General features: G+C 48.4%; 1 protein-coding gene and 1 long non-coding RNA gene across 12 annotated transcripts in view; one reads left to right on the plus strand and one right to left on the minus strand.

Annotated features, from left to right (window-relative positions):
- Nucleotides 1–22,731, plus strand: part of myt1lb (myelin transcription factor 1-like, b) — a 110,590-nt gene that overhangs the window by 7,815 nt on the left and 80,044 nt on the right. The window lies entirely within an intron of this gene.
- Nucleotides 9,029–10,414, minus strand: LOC145422540 (uncharacterized). Its single transcript, XR_013903850.1, has 2 exons — nucleotides 9,658–10,414; nucleotides 9,029–9,474 (listed from the first exon to the last, which is right to left on the minus strand). It is a non-coding gene; the product is annotated as an uncharacterized LOC145422540 (long non-coding RNA).

Raw genomic sequence — 22,731 nt, forward strand, 5'->3', positions numbered from 1 at the left:
AAGGAGATCCTGGAAGAAAGGAAATAATCACTGAGCAAAGAAATAAACAATCAAAGAAAGAAGAGAAGCTTGTAGGAAGGAAGAACAAAAGTCTGCAAGGAAGGAAGGTATTATTAAGGATTCAGGAGAAAGGAAGCATGTATGCATAATGTTAGGAAGAATAGAAGGATGGACAGCAGAAGACATACAAGATGAAGGAAGAACAGAAAGAAGGAGGGAAGGAACTAATGATGTGAAGTATACAGAGAGGAAGAAGGAAAGGAAGGAAGAAGTATGCATTAAGGGAAGGAAGGAATTAAATATGCAGGAAGGAGGAAGGGAGGATGGATGCATGAAAGAGGAAGGAGAGAAGGAAGCATGAAGGAAGCATGATGCTATTTTGTTGCACAGATAAATGTTTAGTGTGTGTGTGTGTGTATATGCAAATGTATTTGTGATTGATTCGTGCGTGCTGATGCCCTGGTGCTGCAGCGTGGCGGGCGGACATGATGTGCTCTGAGTGGCGCGTCTCTGCGAGGGTGGCCTGACCTCTGCCTTCAGCTCCGCTTCACAGGAGCAGCAGCAAATGAGAGGTGTCATGGCGTGACAGCGCCGCGGCCCTCTTTAGGACTGACGGCCCGTCTGACGCGCACAAGCGCTCGCATGAGGACTGAATGTGCAGACCGGCGGCGGGGGAGGGGCACGCGTGCACACACACACATGCAAATATGCAACAGTTGGAACATAAACAGACACGGGTGCATAAATATTGACGGTGTGGTTGAGTCCGGGCAACACGGCGCAGATCAATAGCTGTGTTTCATGAACATGCAGCTTTTGTTTGGGGAAACAATGATTTGGCTTCAGTTGTGACCACTTAGCACTCACGCCTCGCTCCGAAAATCAAACTCCGACGCAGACGGGATTGTGTCAGGCAAACAAACAGAGCTCCGAACTCGTCGGGCTAATCTGGGTTTGTGTCGCGCGCCTTTGAGCTGAATCAATCGCCTCGTTTGGAGTCCTGAAATTGTGTTTTTGTTGCTGGTTTTTGTGACATGTTGTCACAGAGGCTCGGTTATCAATATATGAATCACACAGAAACGCAGAGCAATCTCAGGACCGAGACATCGGGGTAAGAACAGTTAGTCTGCCTCTACTGCTGTAACTAAACTCACATATGTTATATTTAATTTCACTGTTTCAGGAGAATAAGAGAAAAGATCAGAATAAGCCTCAACTGAAACCTGCAGTTCCTCTAATGTCCAGCAGAGCGTCAGTCCCCGTGTTGCAATAAACACGTTAACAGCCTGATACAGAAAATGATCGCTATATATCATTTCCCCTTTCATAACAGCTGTTTACACTGAATTAAGGCTTAAAGTCTACGTTATTAGGGGTGTGGCCTCTTTGACAGGTGCAGACACAGGCGGTTGTAGCTGCTAGCTGTTTGCTAGCTTCACCTGAGCTGGACCTCTGGAGCATTTTTAATGACATCATCTGACCGATACCACGGCTGCTGTGAGGTTACTGTACTAACAAACCACCCAAGAAGGCGGAGCTCCAGTTTGCTGAGTGAGATTTGAGGATTTTAATTGGATGTTATTGAGCACTAATTAGCAGGTACCTGTGTCTGTCTTTCAAACTACAAGCCGGGAGTCGAACTCTGAATGTCCCCATAAAACAAAGTGTTCGTGAGACACACGCTCACTACGATATAATATTTCGTAAAAGTAATTTTATGAATTTTACGAAATACTATACGAGACTTGTAGTGGTGAACGATGTCGTCAGTTGGAGTCTGTGGCATCTGTGGGCACGGCGTTATGACCCCGCTCGCTTCTGGCTCCACAGACACCACACGCCAAAATCAGGTGGTCAAAGGGGTTTGCGGTAGTGTCTGCCATCTTTTATATACAGGCTGTGAGTGAATCAGTGTGTTAGCAGACGAGGTGCTGCTCAAACTAAACTAGGGCATATCCACCTGCCACCTGCAGGCCTCCCCAGACACAACCCCCTGAAACCGCTGACGAGGCACCGCTGGGCCTTCCTCCTGACACACACAGACACACACACACAGACACACACAGAGTTCCTCCTCATGTCCTTCCTCTGCTCCTTCTGTCATTCCCTTTATCTCTCCCTCTCCCGTCTCTCCGCTCCTCTGGCTGCACTGCATCTCTGCTCATTGTTATCGGTCTCTGTAACAGGATTTTCTCCGTCCTGCCGGATGATTAGTTCAAATATAACTGTGAAGGGGTGTGGGGGGGGGGGGGTTTGCCTTCATTTCTTCATCTCAGTTCAGTGGTTAACGAGGGGGATGGATCACATATTTACTGCTAACAAGGGGAATGCCATCGTTTCTCATTCTCCCTCACCGAGTGCGCCCCACAGTCCCATGCATAATAAATCAGAGCGTGTGTGCAGGCGCCGGCCTCTGCATGCAGACAGGAGTCACGGTGTGTAGTGTGATCTGCTACAAACGCAGGAGGAATGTGAAGCCGCGGCGCGTTCGGGTCGTTGCCGGGTCTCGGCTAAAACGCTCCCGTTCGCTTTGCCTCTGTCAAGCTCCTGCGTCCCCCCGCCCTGGATAAATACCGCTAGGTGCATCACTCCTTTAGTCTTAACCCCTTGCCACCGCCGCACGAGAAGCCGCTGCCCCGCTCGTGTAAGTGACCTAATTTTCCTGCTCGGCCCAGCGTTTTCCGATGTGAGCCATTCCAAAATAGCTTGGCTACAGCAAAGCGTGGCAAACTCATTTCCATCTTGCATAACAGAGACCAAACATCCCCTCACCCTCCCTCCCTCCTTTCCGGGCTCAGTGGCGAGATGGCACACTCTCTCACAGGCTGCATCTCAGCTTCCCACTTCAGTGCATGAGGATGATGGTGATATTATCATTTTCACTTATTCATCCCAGTGTTTGTGCTTTATGTCCTGACTGTAGGCCCGATTCGGCCCATCACATTATTTAGAGACGCGGTGCAGGTTTAGTCCAGGATATGGAGCGCCGTGCTACAAGCGTCGGGAGGACATATTTCAGGCACAGCTGATTCTGTGACCCGCGCTATGTCTCATCAAAATAACCATTCAGACGCTATTAAAAGCTCTCTGCGCCGCAAACCCGGCGTAATATCACAGCACGGTGGCATTACGGAGCAGTATAACATGCAGCAGGGCCGTATCTCCTCGCTGTCATTGAATCGGCTTTGGATGGAGATAATGAGGAGCGGGGGGGCTGAGAGAGGAATCATTATTTTACCCATGGCTGCGGCGCTTCTTAACAGGGTCTGTAGGGCGCCTTCACAAAGCTAATGTAGAGAAATGGAAACAGATGGAAAGCATGATTATTTGATCTGCCTAGACCGCTCAGAGGCAACAGAGTGGGCTGTATACGTCTGCGTGTGTGTGTGTGTGTGTGTGTGTGTGTGTGTGTGTGTGTGACTGACGTGCATTAATGTGCCCGGGTGTGGGTGGCTATTGTTTGCGTGTGTTTTGCGGTCCATCTGTTGCCGTGTTTTTGAATGCGGCGCGCGTGCTTCTGAGTGCGTTCGCGTACTCATCGAGTAAGAATAAGATTGTTTCACGCTGCAAACATATGGCCTCTAATTAGGAGTGAGCAATGAGCAGTGATACAGGTAGTACTGCACGCAGGTGTCTGTGTTATGTGCTGAAGGCTGTGCGAGGCTGCTTCGTACCTGCGGCAGACTTTCTGCATAATGCACCATCTCACCTCCACATCTTTAACACTCATGTTACCTGTAAAAGTGTAACTGAAGCGAGGCTGTGGAGCATTTTTTTTTTTACTTTGCAAACAGAAGAAAAAGTTAGCATCAACCTTCAGAGCGCAAAAATGAAGCTGCAATTCCTCTGACGTCCAGCAGGGGCTCCAGTTAAAATAAACGTGTTTGAAGCCTGATGCAAAAACTATTTTTTGACCTTCATAACAGCTGTTTGAGTTTGCATTGTTAGGGGCGTGGCCTCTGTGACCGACAGGCGGATGACGACACAGGCGGCTGTGGCTGCTAGCTGGACCTCTGGACGTGTTTGTGCTGTTTCAGAGCATTTTAAGTAATGTAATTACTGACCAATAATATCGCTGCTGACTTGATGTGGATGTTACTGAGCACTAGTTAGCAGGTATGTGCATCTGCGTGACGCTCTCATACAGTCACTTGTGGCTGCACGCGCTGAGGATAGCAGCAGCAGTAAGGCTAAAATGACACCTTTAATGCACAGCCTTTGACAAAAGCCACAGAGTCTGTTTTGGGAGGTGGAGGTGGTGCCAGTAGCATGACTGGGACGTACCTGGGAGAGGGAGGTTGTAGTCTCCTGAGGGATCATTGTTATTGTTATTATTGTTATTATTTTTGGATGTTTCTACTTAATTCTATTTTCAATCAGTTTTTAGTTCCTCGGTGTTCGAGGCTCCAAACTGCTCAGGAAACAGGTCGTGGTTCTGGCTCGAGCTCCAAACCTGCAGCCTTTACCCTAATAATGCTACATTTTTGTAGCCGTGACACATTAAGCTGCAAACGCACTCGGGCTGATCTGTTCCCTCCTGCACGGACGTGCTTCACACCGTTGGTACACACATGTAGCGAGATCATTGTCAGAAAGCCCATCCCCACTGTGAAAAGCACACGGCTCTATATGCGCTGTGCAGCCCACACACGATACAGAGAATTAGCTAGGCTCTGTGTTACTCGATCGATCCGAGCCGTCTCCATGCCTCTCCGCTCTCAATTCAGCTGCAGTAGCATGGCGGCGCGTTAGCGTTGCACCGATTGGCCTTGGCGTGCTTCAGCCTACTGTATGCACGCAGATAAAGCCACGAACACACACGCGACAGGGCGCACACGCTCCCTTTGTCACAGAATGGGGTACATTATCGCATGAGGTTCCCTGTCAGGCGAGGGGTTGGAGGACGAGGCTGGCTCGTGTGTGCGTGCGTGACTGGCGGGCCACACCTGTCAGCAGCGCTCCATAGGCTGGCTGCTGATGCTATCTGACAGCCCGGCCGCCACGAGGATGTGTGTGTGTGTGTGTGTGTGCCGTGACCGTTTGGATGAGTCACTGTTGTGCCTCTGCTGCTATGTTCCCCAGAGGACCCTCTAGTGTCTGACTGGTGGTTTCTGTGTGTGTGTGTGTGTGTGTGTGTGTGTGTGTGTGTGTGTGTTTCTCTGGCTGTGTGTTTAGGGCTTATTAACAGCTGGCCTCTTACTCACACAGTAAACAATCACCATCGAAAATTTTTCGCCATCTAGTCTCTCATAGTGCCGCGACTGCAACGTGCCGAAGCTCTCACACTCTCCATCTGCTCCTCGGCTCTGTGGCGCCGCAATCTGCTTTAATTCATCATTTACGTTAAAGAACAACACGCGTGACGCGCCGCCTCGTTGTGATGCAAACTGTGTTGCGGTAAACTTTCAGCCGAGCTGAGGACCGCTCTCTGGATGTGACGCTCAGACGGCGTTCTTCAATGGCGGCCGCTCGCTGCAGACCCAGCTTTGTGAAGCAGCTGTACCCTCCAGTGCCTCTCAGCAGCACATGCATTTGGCTGAAATATTCAGCCCGCTCCCAGCGATACCTTGCATGTATAATTACCGGATATGCTGCCTGCCGCTGATAACTCTCCCAAACAATGTTTGAAGGGGGAAGGCGGCGATGAATTCCCAATGAAGTGTGAAAAAGACTGATTAAAATTGCCGTGGTCAAAAGCCAGTGCACCAGTGTGTTCTGCTCTCACGGACCAGGGGAGATGAGGAGACAGACTGCAGTGGAGATTGCTAGCTCGCGTTTTTCCCATACCGTGCCTCGGACTGATTTGGCTTCTATTTTTGTCCTCGGCCGAATTGGAATATATTTGGTGCACTTCTTAAAGATACAACAGCAAAGCACATTTAGAGGCTCACCTGAGCCTGATTACTGATTCACATACAGCTGAACTGCATGTTTTACCTTTGCGATGTGTGTGAGTCAGTATATCACTGTACTACATGTCGCTGCAGTTGACTTTCAAATGTGGCACTCTTCACATGGTCCCACCGTTAGACAGAATCACATAAACGGTAAAAGCGTTCACGGGAAAATCGTCTTCTGTTTGCAGAATACGTACGAACTCTGAGTCTGAATCGTTGTGTTAAAACGGTAGAAGCTCAAACCAATAAGAGCCTCCAGAGCTGAAACATTACGATAACACTGAAACCTGCAGTTCTTCAGCCATCCACTGCATACTGCTTTTGCCACATCGGTCAGGTTTAGGTGGAAACGAGTCTGAGGTGAGGTCTTCACTGCAGTAAACCTCAACATGTCCTCGGCCGCTCGGAGCCAGAGGACGCCTCGTGTGTAAACGAACCACATCAGTGGCTTTGGCTCTAATTGATGCCCCGGGGACGAGGACAGGCTGCTTTAGGTGTAAGCAGGTGTAGTTTTGAGGGACTTGTTGAGCTCTAACTCTTCATGATCTCTATAAAAAGTGTACAAAAGAGTATTTGTATTTATATGTTCCCTCGTTGTCTGCTTTCATGTCTTTATGTGTTTTTGCATAAATCTGTGTGGGCGAGCTCGTCTCCTGTTGGTAGCTTGATGATACATGTATATGCTGCACATGGAAAATATATATAGGTGTGTGTGTGTGTGTGTGTGTGTGTGTGTGTGTGTGTGTGTGTGTGTGTGTGTGTGTGCGTGTGCAGCAGCTTCCAGGCGCCCGGGAGCCTGTTTGCAGAGGCTGAGGGAGGGAGGGGATGGAGAGATGGCGTCTCATTTGAGGCGTGTGGGCGTTGAGCTCTGGGCACCTAATTACAGCCCCAGCCGGCTAACGCAGCCCACCCGCCCGCTTCTCCATCGGCCCCTGTGTTTGGGTGTCAGAGCTGGATGACGCGCTCCCCTCGTCTCCGAAGCTTTGCTCTCAGGAGGACGCCACCTTAGCGCGAAGCACGGCTGTGTCTGATTAGCCGGCTTAAATGAGATCCCTAGCTAGCTGACGACGTTGTCAGTCTCTTTGTTGACAGCTATGAGAAGCGCTGCCAGACTGCCACCCGGCACGTTTAGCTTGTTAGCTTGATCAGGAGGCTCCTATGCATCATGTCTAACAAACATTGGAATTAGAAATCTGCAGGGAGCTCATTTAGGCTACTCCAGGAGAGAGACTAGTTAGCTAGCTAGCTAGCCACATGCCCAGAGGCTAACAAGCCCTGACTAACATAGAGGGCCCTTTTTGTTTTTTCTTTTCTCGTGTACAGCTCAGTAATTGGTGGTTATTAGTAAGCTTGCTGGAAGAGGAGCTCTGCAGCAGGTTAACCCTTTCATCCCCAAAAGCACGGCCGCTGTGTTTCATCTCGTTTCAGAGGATTAAAAGGCAGCGAGAGCAGAGAGAGAGAGACGGATGCCTATAGTGGGGGTTGGTTATTATTATTTTCTGCCAACAGCAGATGCCAGGCGCAGCGGTTTCAACCGGGCACACTTTAAAACACAACACAGCTGCCGTCTCTGCATCTGGGCACCGGATCGAAGGAGGAGGGAGGAGAGGAGCGCGGCAAAAATAATAATAATAAGAGGAGCAGGAGACAGGCTGTGGAGGGAGAAACAGGAGGAGGAGAGGGAGGAAGAAACAAAGGCTGACACAGATAACATCTATCAGTGCTGCAGAAACATGGGCCGGGTTTACCCACTGCACCCTCCCGCCTCATCCCCACGTTCCCCTCCAAAAGCCGGGAACCGCTAACTGGGCCAATCCACAACAGGGATTAGCCATCTCGCTGCAGAGGCATTTAAATGTGCTTCATGTGGGAGTGAGCGTAAACACAAACGGCGAGAGAACAGCAAGACAGGAAACGCTTGTACTCTATTGTTTTTACTTTATTTGTAGCGCACGGGTGGAGACAAAGAGAACGCGGTAAGGCAGAATCAGCCTGAACGCAGTGTAGAAGCGATCTCTCGTGAAATGACACAGAGAGAAGATTACATGCAGGAAAAATTGGAGGTGGATGGGATGTGTGAAGCATCTTGTTGACCCTGCAGTGAATGAACATAATGCACGTGGCTGTGGTTGTGCAGGAGGAGATGCAGTGCTCATTTGAAGCCTCCCGTGGAGCCGTGCGAGATGTAAAGCACGGGCAAACTTGTGTTTCCTTCCCCTGCCCTCCCCACCTGTGGACAGAGGTGCGGGCCAAACGTCGGTGCCACAGACGGGGAATTGCACACCTTTATTATTTTCCACTGATTTCAAAGAGCTCTGCGCCACAGCAGGCTTGTTTCTCTGCTCGCCTCCCTCGCCCCTCTTCTTTTGTTCTACCTCTATTAGACTCGTCCTTGACTGCCGAGCGAGCGCGCGGCGCAGCCTTTGGTCGAGAGGAGCCAGTCAAATGCTCTCTCGCTCTCCCGTTGAGACAAGAATAGAAGAGGACATGGGAGAGCGAGACGCAGAAAGGATAGCGAGAAAAGACAGGACAGCCTTTTCTGTTTTTTTTAAAACACGGAGCTGTGAATGAGAGCGTGGAGGACTATTAGCAGGAAGTTGGCCTGATGAGCAAGCGTCTGAAGACAGAGGAGCGCTCCGGGCGTCTCGTTTGGAAAGACAGTGAATGAAAAGTCGTCGTCTGCCAAGAAAGAAACCCTCACAAACTGTGGTGCATCAGTCACTGAGATTTACAGTCGACAACAGGAGCAGGAAGGTGCTCGTCTGTGAATATGAGATTAAAGCAGGAAAAGACTGAGCCGAGCACAAAGAGCCCGCTCTCTTAATATTTAATCCCACTGCGCCCCAACCGGCTGAGCTTCATCTAGAGGGCACTCTGATGAACAGCCCAAATGGTTATTTACACTCGTCTCTGAGATAAAGACACCACTTAAAAATAATTGTCTTATATAATATAATACAGATTATAAATGTGAGCTGGAATGAAACAGCTAATGATGGATAATCAATCCTGCAAGCCGCTTTGCAACCCAGTCCGAGTTCATCAGTGTCAGCTGGAGCTCTCCAATCATTTAATAGTTTCATCAAACATTTTTATTTAGGTTCTATAATAAAAGTAAAATAAAAACAAACTTTTTGCATTTTTTTATTAAACAGTGGTATTGTTTATTTCTGTGGTAAACTTCCTGCTAAACATAGAGCACAATAAAAGTTGACTTTATCAGCCAGATGAAAAAGAAATCTGAAACACAGACACACTGATCCCAGGAAACAACAGTTCAGTCATTTCAATCCAACAGCAGCAGAAAAACATTCACTGTAACCTGTAGCGGTGACAGGAAGTTAGAGGATCAAACTATCCTTTCATAATAAAATGTCATCATCCACCACCATCTTCTTCTACTGCTTATCGGGGTCGTGACCTCTGGTTTGCCACAGAGGTGGAGAGGGTGATTTTCACTCTGGTTAAACTGGTTTCCATCATCGTTCGTAGCCGGCAGCACTGGGAGCAGCATAACGCTGAAACAGCACACAGTTCAACCTGCCTGGGTGGGGTGCAGAGCCAAAGTCACGGCGGCCTGTGTGGATGAAAACATGTTTATAACAATGAGAATATTTCATGTGTTCATGTTTTAACCAGCAATAAACAGAATTCACAGCATCCAGCCAGAAAGATGGAGAGCTGAGACTTCCAAAGGGAATTTGATTAAATCTGGTCCTTCATATTTCCTCCAGAGTGACATCTCTGATGAAGCTCTCACCTGGTGGTGGGTGGATGGTTTCTGGGCCTGGTGGAGTGCTCGAGGATTATCAGAACCACACTGAGCCCGATCATCAGCCCGACAGATGCTCTGCTTCACCTTCAGACTGCAGATGCTTTAGAGTCTGATGTTTTCCTGTCATTTGTTGTATCCTCTGTTTCTCTTTTTTATGCTTTAGATCAGATTTTTGCAGAATTATTTCACAGGCCGCTACAGAGCGGAGGCAGGGTTTCGTTTCCCTCTTTACCTGGACGCAGACAGCCGTGCAGCGAGACAGACAGCAGACAGATGGAGAGGCAGACAGGTAAACAGGCAGATAGACGAGCGGGCAAACAAACAGAGACACAAACAGATGACGAGTAGACGGGCAGATAGTCGGGCAGATTGGCAGAGCGGCTGACAGCCTGGACGCTTTCCGCTGTGGAGGTATTGGCTGGAGAAGGAGGCTGGCAGGCAGACAGGCAGATGGACAGGCAGGCAGACAGGAGGACTGGAGGAATAATAGAAAGACCGGCTGGAAGAGAGACAGACAGAAAGGCGGGCGGAGAGGTTGCCAGACAGACATGCACCGTTGGTAGCAGGACAGGCAGTTGGCGTAGGAAGGAGACACGGGGACAGCGAGTGCCTCTGGCAGAGAGGCAGAGCGAGATAGAAGGAGACAGAAATAGAGGAGAGAGAGGGAGAGGGATGAGGTCAGTGCACGGCTGGCTGGCTGACTGCTGATCTGTGGCACTGGGCTGGCAGAAGAGGCTCCTCGGGGAGCGAGCAGCTCCACACAGCCTCCGTCTACACCAACCCCCCGCCTCCGCCAGCCCTTCATCCCTTCAACCTCCAGCCGGGATGGAAGACGAGCCTGTGAGGGGAGAGACTTTTAGCACACAGTGGCACAAAGAGGTGAAAGAAGGCACGAAACGAGGAGCCGGAGCGACAAACGGCGCCGTGTAAAGGTCGAAAACAGAAAGCCGTGAATGAGGCGCAGGGACACAGGAACGCGGCCTCTCCTTCGGTCGGGTCTTTAATGTTTTAGTCATGTCGCACCGAGCTGCTATTTTCACCCCCTCGACACATTTAGATCACGCCATGTGACTGCGTCGTTAGGACGCTATTTCTGAACACAGATTCAACCCCCAGATCAGAAGGCAGCACAACGATGCTGCAGAGAGGAGCTGCTTTCAGGCCAGCCCAGGTGTGACGCTCACTGGCCTGATTGACAGACCGACAGTGACAGCGAGGAGGTTTCCAGGATTGTCGAAGCATAAATAATGTAAACGCTTCTATGCGACACGTAGAGGTCAAACACCTGGCAGGACGCTGCTCTCAGACGCTGATAGTTTGGCTGCTCCGGGTTAAACCTCCTCGTCACACGAGGTCTTTCATGTTGACTTTTGCATGTTCTCCTGCACAGGCTCCTCCCACTATCCAAAGACATGCGTGTCGGGTTAATTAGGGAGTCGCTGGGTAAAAAGAAGCTCCCTCAGCCGCCTCAGGATGTTACAGTACAACTCTGCAGATATCCTGATATGAGTGAAGAGGAACTCACACTGCAGAAACAACAAAAGGACCTACTGGTCCCTGATCATTGGCTGTAACCCGCACAGCTGCAGGCCCAGCTCTCATCACCACTCATGACCTACCACGTGAAATCAGGATAAACTGGTGTTTGAGGTGGTGAAGTCGCCAGGTGGTGGTGCAGCCCACCTCCTGCCCTGCCCTCCGTCCCATCCTCTGATAGTTTCAGGATCACCTCTGTGCTGCTGCTTTCCCTGCTTCCGAGATCTCAGAGCATCACTGCAAAAGGAAAACTACCATATTATAAAGTCTAAACTTAGCTCCCTCCGTGTGTCATAGTTACGTTTATATATCATATTCTTCTGTTTCACGAGCTTCGTGATCAGCAACAATAAACAAGTCAAATAGAGCCGAATGAAGCACGTTTCTATTTCTGTGGTGATGGCAGTGCAGCAGGTTTAATTTCGACTGTATAATATTTCCCGATCATCACGTTTGCAGAGTTAAAATTGCTGAAGGAAACCTCTCTGCGGAGGCATCTTCAGGACGCAGACGAAACGTTAGAATCTGGAGGCCGATTCGACTTTCCTGGTGTTTGGACAGCTGAATTATTGGATCAGCGTGTCGATACGTGATTCGAGGTGCTGAGGAGGGTTTTTATGGCTTTCTCTCGGCTACAGTTACACGAGGTTAATGTTACAGCCGTGCGTGGGAGTGTGAATGTGTGTGTGTGTTTGCTGCAGGGCGCAAAGCTGCTCCAAATGTCCATCTGTGGAGTTCACAATCCACCTGAGCCCACTCACACATGTGCAGCCCTCCTCCTCCCCCCACTCACACACATATGCAGAAATCCACCTCAGAACCTCCAACGCTCGCTGCATACCTGCGCAGCTCGCCGAGTCTTTTTCTGGTTGCAGCTCCGTTCAGGCGCCATTTGCATAAAAACATCCCACCTTTTCTCGAGCTGTCACCTTGATGTCGCTGCGGCACGCAGTGTGATATCAACATAACAAGTTTTCTGACAAGGATCCAGAAACGCACATATACATATTTCACAACAGGTGTTAGGAGACATACGAGGGAAAGAAAAGACGAGCCCCAACACAGCGACGTATACGTGCAGCCATTCATGCGCCGCTCGTGTTTGCAGCTCGCTGTAGTCTCAGTTTGTGTTTCAGTGTGTGCTGGCACGCCGAGCGCCAAGATGATAATTACTGAAACGAGCTCCACGTCGCCGGCGCGACTCTGGGACGATCTCCAATCAGATTCATTCGCAAGCGGCGCGTTAATCGCACGTTTCTTTTCTGAGATTCGGTGTGTTTGCCGGCGACACTCGTCGGGGATCGGTCGCAGCTTTACGGCTGCTGCGTTCACACCGAGCCCGCCGGCATCAGCTCCACGCACAGCTGAGCTTTTATAGGTCGGAGACTCGGAGGCCGCTTTCCTCTGGAGTTGGGGATTTTGTCTCGTTGCTGCTCTTTGATGAAGTCGTTTTATTCTTTGATGGGATTGTGTAACGTCCAAAATCACAGATTATTAATGATGTCATTATGTTGGTCTCTCATTATTAATGAGATTAAAAGTAAACAGTACAGCTTGACAGCGTGCTTCAGGGTTTCTCCTCGCCGTTTGCACGTGCACGTGAGCAGTGCACGTCTATCATGTCTGAGTAAATATCCCCACATTAATACGGAGGATCAGAGCTGTCGCAGTCAAAATAAAGGAAGAATAAAAACATCTAAATATTTAAAACAGACATCAGTCCAAACTGACATAAATCAGTATTTGTGATGTAATTGCTTCCTGTGTGACTTGTATTTAAATTATATTAATTTATTGTATTTGTTGTTACATTTATTTTTTTTCTTTTCCGATTAATTTTGGTTTGAATTATTTTCAGCGTTTCTCATAGTGACACAGGGTAAAAACAGGCTGCAGTTACTGTGTTTTTAATAAGAATATCTGTGCACTGTCGTTGTGTTGAAAGTGTAACGTGACCACAATGAGGCACATCGTGAGACGTTCTGCTGTTAAATGACTGTAAAGTTGCAGCAGCTACATTTGCTTTGTTACTCCTGTTCATACTGCTGTGATCTACAAACACATATAGTCTTTATAGCGCCATGCAAACCAACAGCTGACCGTCTGTGCTGTTTATTAACCAGTCACACCTTCCATTCTTCTTCTTGATGTTCTGGAACGACGGCATGAGATCAGCTTTGTCGCGATCCTTCTGTTTAATGCGTGCAGCTGTTGCAGGAATGCTACTCGATCAAACGTGTATTTAATGCATGTTTTTCTGTAAACTCTGAAGACGATTAATTGCTGCAGAATTCCTGGTCGAGGAGGCTGAACCTGCAGATTTGTCTCAGTCCCGCAAACATTTTAAAGTAACCGTCACAGCTCTGCTGAATGAGCGATTTCTACTTAATTATTCACAATCCTGTGAGGTTTTTCCGTTTCTGTATGTTAGCGTGCAGTTCTTATATGTGTATAAACTACAGTATATGTTACAGCAGCTTTTCTCCACGTCTGCCAGTAATTAGTATCATCGGGCCCCAATGTGACCAAATATCAAAGAGAAATTAAAAATGCTGCTGTGGAAGAGTTCAGGTCTTAGGAGGTTAAATCAACAAATAAATGAATGCACTCAGTTTTATATGGAAAAATCCGTGACAGCATTTCTTGTGTCTTACAGTAAACACGCAGTAAAAAGAGCAGGTGCAGTAATTTCATGTAATCTAACAGTGAAATTTGACATAATTGGAGGCAGAGGTTCTGCTAACAGGAAATGCATCCAGCTCGTGTATAAAAACAGGAAACATGTGAGTCACTCGCAGGTGTTAGTGACTAATAACGGCGATGAAGCGGCCTTGCTGTCTTATACGTGCAGTGAATCCGGCAGACTTGGGGTGGAGGGCGCAGCCCGCCGCCGTCCCCCTCAGAGGATGCTCTCTGGCTTTGGGGGAGCCGTTTTTAAATTACCGTGTGATTCATTCAAATCAAAACAAATTCTGCTTCGTGTAGCCCGATGCCTTCGAATCCCACACTGGAAATGCGGAGCTGATTTGAGCAGAGAGCGAGGGGACCGTTTCTATCCCGTCCTATTAGGGGCTGCTATTTTTGGTGCCACAGGATACCCAGTGACTGTGTAGAGCCTTGTCAGTGACGAATGTGTTTGTGTGAGAAACAGGGGTGGGGTGCCTTCCCACAGGAGGATGTGTGTGTGTGTGTGTGTGTGTGTGTGTGTGTTGGTGGAGATGGATGGAATTGGGGGGATATTCAGTGTTTTTCTGTCTCGCCTGCAGCGCTGTGTGTGTGATGGCGAGAGAGGCAGATAGAGAGACGGCATGTGTGAACGGTGACGGGGTGTCCGCTCGCTCTCTCTCTGCCTCTCTCCCCTGCGGTGATTCGGTGTGTGTGTGCCCATTAGCTTGCCCGAGCGAGTGTATAGCTCTGAATATTTTGTGTGTGCTGCCATGCTTCGGTGCCTGTGCTGAGATACAGCACGCCTTACTGGGAGTACCTTTGTGTGGGAGTGTGTGCGTGCACGCGCTACGCCTGCTGTCATCCTGGGGTAAAGCCTCAGGACATATAGGGTCATGTGACAGACAGCCCTATCTATCTGCAGACTGCATCATTGGTATTCTGGGTAGACGCTGGCAGTCAGGCAGGGGGTGGGAGGGCAGAGGAAGGATGGAGAGAGGGTAGAAGATGGGAAAAAACAGAAGAGAACAATAGAGCTCATCAGTGCATTGAGACCAGGGTGCAATCAAACGCGCACAAACACGTTGATTTAGTCCACGTGTTTGTATACCTGCAACGCTGAGGCGAGCGCGCTCATCCTGCTCTCGCACCGCGTCCTTATCAATCAGTTCCGGAGATCCGATACGACTGAGGAGAAGCAGCGAAGGTTGGAAATGCCACACAAAAGGAGCTGCTTCATTAGCCGTGCCGGAGAGCGTCGGCCCGGCATCGGGTTCGCATAGCTTCAGGTTAAATTCCCCTCTGACCAGATAAATGATCGCTAACCTTCAGAGAAATCATTTCACTGCACAATCGTGCAAACGGGGTCTTCACAGTGGTCTTTGTGACCGTGTGCTGAGGGAAGATCATATAAACTGTCCCAGTAAACAAGCATTCAGCCTCCAATGACAGGTGGACACCGCGTCTCAGATTTCTGAGCACAAAGTGCAGCTAGGAAGATGTTCCTATTGATCAATCTGGACCATTGTTGTAGACAATGTGACATTACTAAATAAAAATGGATCACATTTAATGTTCAAGTGTACAGAAGACACAAACCTCAAAGCTGCCGCGCTCCAAATGTGCAGCACCGCTTCATGAACTGATCGGGACGCTTCGTTACACTTTATACTGCAGGTGTTGCTGAGCGTTCATGGAAAACGTATCGCTACAAGTAAAAGCAGATGTTATGTTTGCAGGAAATCAATGATAATTGGTCATAAAATGTAACCAAATAATGCATTTGTGTCCGATGCCACCAACACGCCAGCGTGACGCCGAGGTCTCCTCTGGCCATGTGACTCTTTGTCATCCAGTATTTGACCTCCTGCAGGCAGATACTGTAATAATGTAGCCGATAAAGGCAGGTATGTTTGAGAGTCATCAGTGTAGAAGTGTACGGCAGCATCACAGAAAACTGAGCTTTAAATAGATGCTAAACTACAGCTTTGATGTATAAGTAACACATTTTAATCCCACAGAGTCAAAGAATAATAATGTGCTACTTTTAGCACCAGTGGCTTGATGCATGGCGATATAACTGCCTGTTTAGGACACTGACTGACGGTTATGACTGTAAATCATCTGATGTAGATCTTTGTGTTCATCTTGTTTTCATTAACTGGAGGTTTAGCACTGAAAGCTGCTCCGTTATTGTCAAGCCCTTTCTTTACCCTGCACATGTAATAAATGAAGATTGCAGTCACTGCCCAAGGACACCTGCTGCATAAATTAATGGGCTGAAACATTAGTGATAACGTGTAGTTCTTAAGTCTGAGACAAACCACTGTAAGTCACTGAGCCTTAAGAAGAGACATCACACCTGGACGTTTGGACCTGCTGGTGTCCCGGGCCGATGGCTGCAAACTGCTTAGAAAGACTGAGAAACTGTACACGGGACCTAACAGTGAACACATCAGATGGGAGCCTGCAGACAGCCAGAGCCTGTTCCTTCTTCTTAAGTGGGAGTGGGCTTTGATTGCATTTCATCCAATTTGATATGGAGCCCAATAACAGCATGCATGTTGGCTGATTAAGAAGAAGGAAGGCAGCATGGAAAAGCCAAAGAAACGCTGAAGGTACTCAGAGTCACGTCTGAGTAAAGCTCGTCCTGACTGTGAAACGTGTCACCGAGGAACCAGATAATGGAGCCATCCTGAAAAACATTTATGGATCTGGAGTTTATCATGAAGTGTTTTGAGGAATGATGTCAGCTGGGTTTCTGGCTGGATGAGACAGCAGCCTGGGCTTTTAGTCAGGCAGACATCTAAATGTAATCTGCTGATTAAGCTCCAATCACACGGGCCTTGGGACCTATCAGGGACCACCAGCCGCTCTGTGGGGTCAAATGCAGATTTGGATTTGCTGTTTGAAGACCAGTGAATGTTTGTGAGGGGTTAGCAAGCAGTTGCTGCTGATGCACAGCGGCTCACGGACGTGTCAACGTCTCGTCGTTGGGTGGGAGCGCTCCATTGTTCTTCGTGCCGCCTGTGATGTGCGGGCGGTTTCATTTTTCCTTTAAGGCCTTTTTGATTTAGTTTGACCCAGGAAAAAACAACCAGCTGCAGTCATCAACTTGTCCCCAATCTCTCAGCAGTTAGTTGGCGAATGAGGTTTTCATGCAATACGTGATTGCACCAGTTTCACCTAGCGACCTGCACCGAGCGCTCCCCACACGGCCGACTGATCTGTGGTTTGGATCAGAGGGCAGCCGTGTGTCTGCAGACGTTATGGGTCGTTAATGCTTTGTGATTATTTTGCTTTCGCAGGTGTAACAGACGTCGTCGAGCCCTGGGGACGCGGGGAGAGTCTCCGCCTCTCCGCCGGTGTGAACGCTGCTGTTTTCTATAGGCGGAGGCGCCGCTCAGCCTCCTGTTTTCCTGCGGCTGTTTCAAGTCTCCCTCCTCGACCTTGGTGTTCTATAGCTGCCGGGGATGAGAGATGGTGTTAACACTTCTAAAGGCGTAAATCACCTCTCCCTCTCTCCCCTCCATCACTGCTATGTTGTTCTCGCCGCTCGCTGTCTGTGCTGAGAGGTGATTGGAGTCTTCCCAGTCCCATAATAGGCCGCTATACGCGCTCCCTCTCTGCTTTTTTCTAACAGCCACAGAGAAGAAGAGAAAGAGAGGAGACTCATCAAGTAATTAAGGCCCTGGCTCTCCCTTGGAAATTAAAGGAATGGCCCTTTGCTCTCCTCTCTCTCTCCCTCTCTCACTCGTCCTGCTGGGCTGATTGCTGTCTGGCTTCTTTCCTCACCTGAGTATTTCGCTCTCTCTCCCAGGCAGCCAGCCCATATTGCATTGTGCTGGTGATTACCCCACTGTGGGTAATTGCGGCGGCTGTTCGCCCGATGTTATTTCCCCCACTCTGCGAGCTTACAGGGGAGGCGCCTCCCCAAAGAAGGAGGATGGAGGAGTGCACTTTTAGCTGCGTGTGTGCATTTGTGTCTTTTTAGGAGGGGTGCAGCTAATAACGAGCACGGCGTGCGTGTTGCCGCGTTGCCGCGTTGCTTTATTTTCCTCCCAGACTGCCGGCGTGGACACAGCGCGGCTCGCCGCCTGTGTTTGCGAAGCCTCGGCAGGTCAGGCGCGCGGTCAGTTCCATCTCTGGCGTCCTTGAAGAGAAAAGTGGGTCAGAAAACTGCTTTTACCTTGGTGTGCTCTTCCTCTTTGATAGGTGCAGGGAAGTCATAAAGAGCCGGTCCACTTCACTGCCTGACAGCCCCTCTCACCCTTGAACCTCGGAGTCTCCGACTGCACCGCTGAGTCCAAAGATATTTTGTGGGAGAGATTCAGACCAACAGGCAGATTCATTTTCTAGCTGTTGTAGCAGGAGATCAGCCAACAGCTCCAATCAGAGATGTGCTGATTTGATGCAGGTGTGTCTGTTTTCTCTGCCTGTGCGCCCGGTGTGAGAGGCCCGCAGCCTCAATAAGATTAGAGAGGAGAGGGGCGGCGGGGGGAGGAGCTCGCTCCTGCACTCTGCTTTAACAAGGACATTTCTGTAATAGTCCAACAGCCTCTGGAAGGATCCTGGAGGTGTCGGCTATTTCCACAATCATTGTTTTTGCTGCGAGTCAGCTTTAAAAAGGCATTCATATGTAAACGAATGTGCTGCGTGATGCTGTTTTAATTTTTTCGGTGTATCCGATGAAGCAGAATTTTACTTTCACGTGAATATAAAATGAACAGTTTCAGCTTCGGGCCCTCACAGTTCGCGAGGCCGTTATTGTCCCGTGCAACGAAAAACTCTCAGGGATGAAAAACATGTTTAAAGATGATCCCGGTACCACTGCTCCGAGCCCACGTGGTGATCCGAACCCCGAGAGTTTACCCAGAATGCACTTCTGCTCCGAGCCCACGTGGTGATCCGAACCCCGAGAGTTTACCCAGAAGGCACTTCTTTAAGTTTTCTCCATTGAATAATCAGAAATGTGAGTTTGGCTTTAGAGCTTTTAAGCTTAAATGTGTTTCCACAGACTTGAGTGGATTTCTGTGGTTCTCAGTGACAACGGCTCAAAATTCCCCCAAAAACCAAAAATGTGATGCAACACATGAAAATGTCATCTTTTTTATTTTCTATGAGTTTGTAACTTGAACTGAATCTTTGTGCTTTAGTGACGATAAAGACTCATAAAGTCATACAATCAATAAGAGGGCAGATTTCATTGGCTGTCAGGCCAGGCCACACCCCCATTGCTGGATGAAATAGTGAAGTGGTGCTGCTCAGTAAACGACAGTTTTCAGAGCTCGTTTGGAGAAACATGGGTCTGCTCTGTTTGATTGCTCGCCTGTTTTCATGGACTTTGACCAGCTTTTCCCACCTCTGTGTACTCGGAGGGTCTCTGAAAATATTCACATTTTGAAGGTTAAATATCGCATAGCAACAATCAGCTGATTGGTTGATTTTCCGTGGGGTGACTGGATATGAGAAGGTGTGATGAAAAAGTTTGAGACGTGTAACGTGTCGTCCTTGCTCTTCACCTGCAGCAGGATTTGTTGGGGAAACGCTGTAATATTAAAGCAGGCTGGATGCAGGGTCGCAGGATTTGTTGGTTTGTGCTGTATCAATGTTTTGACAGTGTGGTCAGTGTAATGCCTCGCTGGATTTAGAGGGTTTGGGTGGTTTAGTTTGGGGATATAGTGGATCAGGTCTTTTTTTACACCGAGAACCTTTTGAATTACTAACCTCTGTGCTGTCGGGGCATGAGGGGAGGGAGGGGGAGCTCCTGCAGACGCTCCGGAGGTGGATCTGCTCTCTGCACAGCCGCATGAGCAAACGGCGCCGATGTGGCGTTAGAAGGTTCGGGTGCCTTTCAGAGAGGAGATGCGTGCTGCTGGTTTTATCCCCGTGTGTTTGCGGTCCATTGATTTCCAGCGAGCGGCGTGAAGAAGAGAAAAGGCGCCAGCTGGCTTCATTATCAGACCGATCCCATCTCCAATAAACACATATTTGTACGCAGGCATACGTTAATTCCACTTCTCATCACCGAGTTATCTCGCCCTCTGCCTGCACGCCGTCGTCCCCTGTCTCACCTTTCTCTGAAGAAGCTCGTGTCTGCGCTGCTTTTGGGGGGATGTAAATATTTTATTCCTGTGGATCCTCATAAAGTATTGAATTAGATTTTTTTAAAAAGGCAGGTCATAAAATGTTTTAAAGGCTCTTATTTTCACTTGTGAGACATAAAATTCTACATTGTTTTCATTTGTGTGTTACATGTGCGTTTAACCTGCAGGTTAGAGACACGCTGCGGTTTGCCTTCTGCAGTAATGACTAAGGGGTGATCTGTTTTCTAGCTTCACATTTGTATGGTGACACTCTTTTAGAAAGGCTTTGCATGAGTCACAGTTCATAATAAGCCTTCTTTATTTCATAGCCGCTCCCTTCATTCTGTATGAAACAAGCCCGTGTAGCTCCTCCACCTTTAAGCCAGCTTCTTTTGGATTGGCTGTCCTACAGTGGCTCTGAACAGCAGGTGGGTGGGGTTTGTAAGTCTCAGTGACATCACAGAGCTCCAAGAATAGAAAACACGGTGATAAACTGAGTGTTTAGAGCAGGCTGCTGCCTGAGCTTTGGGCTCACAGCGATTACTGAGTTCATTATTAGAAACTATACAAAGAGATAAATCGTCTCTCTGTGACCGAGCTGGACGCCCGGTCACAGCAGCTACGACAGCTCGGTAAAAGAATAAATGCAGAGACAGAAACAGTTAGACTGATGGAGTCGATTAGCTAAACATACAGCGGTGAGCTTACATCTAAAATGAAGGCAGGTAACTGTCCTCATCCTTCATGGCATAAAGCCTACTGAAATGGACACATATGAGGGAATAAGTTAGAGTAGAGTAGAGTAGAAATATCCTTTATTTTCCCTCATTGACAAGACAAGAAGAATATAAAATAAAAAACAAGAACAAGAAGGCAAAAGACAAAAATATTGTAAAGTTATTGAAAATATAAACTCAGACTCAAAGACGCGTGCAGCTCAGTAGCATCATTTCTTCAAAGAAACTGCAGAGATGTAAATAACTTATTGTGTTTAATAAAGATTATCTCTGTTTTTGACTCATAATTTTGGAACATTTCTTCATATCATGGTGATAAAAAGCAGCGTCAGATCCTCCATCACCCACCGCGGGACGTGTGACCAACAGGAGACGGTCTTACCTGTGACTCTGAGGAGCAGAGCTTCTGTTATCTAAAGCAGCAAAGATGAAGAATCAGGACACACATGGCTGAGGATGCATCTGCAGCCTGAGTCCTTCTTCATCTCCTCTGTGCGTGTGTGTGTGTGTGTGTGTCCGAGGCAGTGAGGAGAATAGAGGATACAGAACATAGAGGAAGAAACAGAGAGAGATTTCATCTCCTCTCAGCCTGTATACATATCGAGAATGTAGGTCAGGCAGCCCCAGTCGCTCTCAGAGGCTGTGTGTGTGTGTGTGTGTGTGTGTGTGTGTGTGTGCGTGTGCGTGTGCGTGTGTGCGTGTGCGTGTGTGTGTGTGCGTGCGCGTGCTTGCTTACACATCACATGAATAAAGCATGTGTCTCTGCTGTAATATGTGCTTATATGTGTGTGTGTTTCTGTGTGACTGGTGTGATTTCTTTGGGTGTGATGTGTGTAGTTTGTGTCACAGCCCATTTCCCATACTGCAGTGTACATCACCATACAACAGGGTATCATTACAGTGAGTGAGTGAGAGAGTGTGTGTGTGTGTGTGTGCGTGTGCAGCCAGTCTTCCAGCCTATTTACAGTGTGTACTGTGGCTTTGATAGATAGAGAAGCCCAGAAAAGGGCAGGCATGGTCTCTTCTTTTTCTCTTAGGAATACACACACACACACACACACACACACACACACACACACACACACACACACACACACAGTCTAACAGTCCTTGGTCATATATTCTTCCTTTGTAACAAAGGAGGGGAACAAGAATAGCTGTGTGCACATCCCAGTGTGCGACTGTGTAAGAGTGTGTGTGTGTGTGTGTGTGTGTGTGTGTGTGTGTGTGTGTGTGTGTGTGTGTGTTCCCATTCGAGCTGAAGGCCGATTCCTCCTCCGCTTTGCTGCCTGTCGCTGTCCTTGTGCTGAAACGTGCAGATTAGCAAACCGACTGCATGACCGGAACAACATCGACACCACCAACAGCCACGCTGCATCGCTTTCTGCTGCAGATACACACCTTTTTCGGTCTTCTTTTCTCACACGCACACGCTTCGTGCTGATGAGGAGTCACAGAGCTGTGATTTGTCATCAGCCTCCACATGAAGACCTTGATCAGAGGACAGACCCATCACTTGCACTCTGATTATAAAGACCCAGAAGTGTGTGTGTGTGTGTGTGTGTTTTTGGGTATTTAATGGGGTAAAAGGAGGAGAAATTTACTTGAAATCATTCGCAAAACTTGATGAATTTGTCCTTAGTTAGGAGACGCTACATAAAACTTGTGCTGATTACTCACGTTAAGCTCGATGAAACTACCTGCAGTTCCTCTGACGTCCACTGGAGGCTCCACCAGCCAGTCCGTGCCCACAGACTCCCATGTTAAACTAAACATGTTTACAGCCTGATACAGAAACTGCTTTTGGTGCCTGTTTACATTTTATTAAAATGTAAAGCTTGCATTATTGGGGGCGTGGCCTCTTTGACTGACAGGTGGATGGTGACACAGGCGGCTGTAGCAGCTAGCTGCCTGCTAACTGTTTGTGCTGTTGGAGCATTTGGGACCATTTTTAATGACATCATCTGAAAATAACTTGGCTGCTGTGAGATTAAGATAAGTTCTGGGATTTTATGTGGATGTTACTGAGAAGTGAT

The sequence above is a fragment of the Astatotilapia calliptera genome, chromosome 19 (genome assembly GCF_964374335.1).
Source record: "Astatotilapia calliptera chromosome 19, fAstCal68.1, whole genome shotgun sequence".
NCBI classification, from domain to species: Eukaryota; Metazoa; Chordata; class Actinopteri; order Cichliformes; family Cichlidae; genus Astatotilapia; species Astatotilapia calliptera.